Consider the following 926-nt stretch of genomic DNA (forward strand, 5'->3'; position numbering starts at 1 on the left):
CATGCAACAGAGGGGACGGCCGAGGAGAGGGAGTTACGAACGAGGTCGCACTTATCGCAATCCCCAAGCCCTTGCACATTCCAAAAGAGGAAAGAGAGATTCTGAACACGACTAACCATAGGCACACACCGGCACCCAGGGGCTGATACAAACGCACACCATACTACCCGAAAGAGGAACAAAGCTACTCCAAATGGAGCAGACTAAAGAAGAGAAGGGATACAACCGGGTTTCCACAGCCCCGGTGAGGGAGAGCCTAGAGCCCAAGACAAACCAAGTCGTGCTAATCATGGGAGGGAGCCGACACCACCGAGGTCTTGAGAGCCGCGGCAGCGCGCAGGCTGGCAAGAGAGGCAGCCGAGAGCGGCTGCACCACCGCGTCGAGGACCCGTTCCCTGGCCGCCCTCGCCTGGAGCCTCGGAGAGCAGCCGATCAGCGCGTCCTTCAAGGCGCTCCACTTGACCGCCTTGTCAACGATTGGCACGAACTTGCCGGAGTTAGCGAGCGCCAGCAGTCCTTCAAGGCAGGGAAGGCACAGCAGCGGAAGGAGTAGAGTCAATGGGGGCGCCCATGCAGACGGGCCCCACCCCATGCAGCCCCATGCACGGCACGTCCTCCTCCAGCACCTCGATGCGCACCGCGGAGCCCGAGGAAGAGAGGGACAGAGCCGGCGGCAGACCCAGCGGGCGGGGGAGGGGGGGTGCGCCAAGCACCCGAAGAACGGAGTCGAGGGCGAAACCCCCTCTACCACCACCTCCTCCACCCATCCTCCCGACCCGGCGAAACGCCGGCACCGGGATGTCTCCGTGGCGGCGAAGCCCGTCAGGACGGTTGTGGGCGAAGGGAGGCTGGGGGTGGCTGAAAAAGGGCACATATTCCCCACCGGCGTCGAAGGAGCGGGCCATGGGCCAGACCGCGGTCGGCTC

Source organism: Triticum aestivum, chromosome 3D (assembly GCF_018294505.1).
Source record: "Triticum aestivum cultivar Chinese Spring chromosome 3D, IWGSC CS RefSeq v2.1, whole genome shotgun sequence".
NCBI classification, from domain to species: Eukaryota; Viridiplantae; Streptophyta; class Magnoliopsida; order Poales; family Poaceae; genus Triticum; species Triticum aestivum.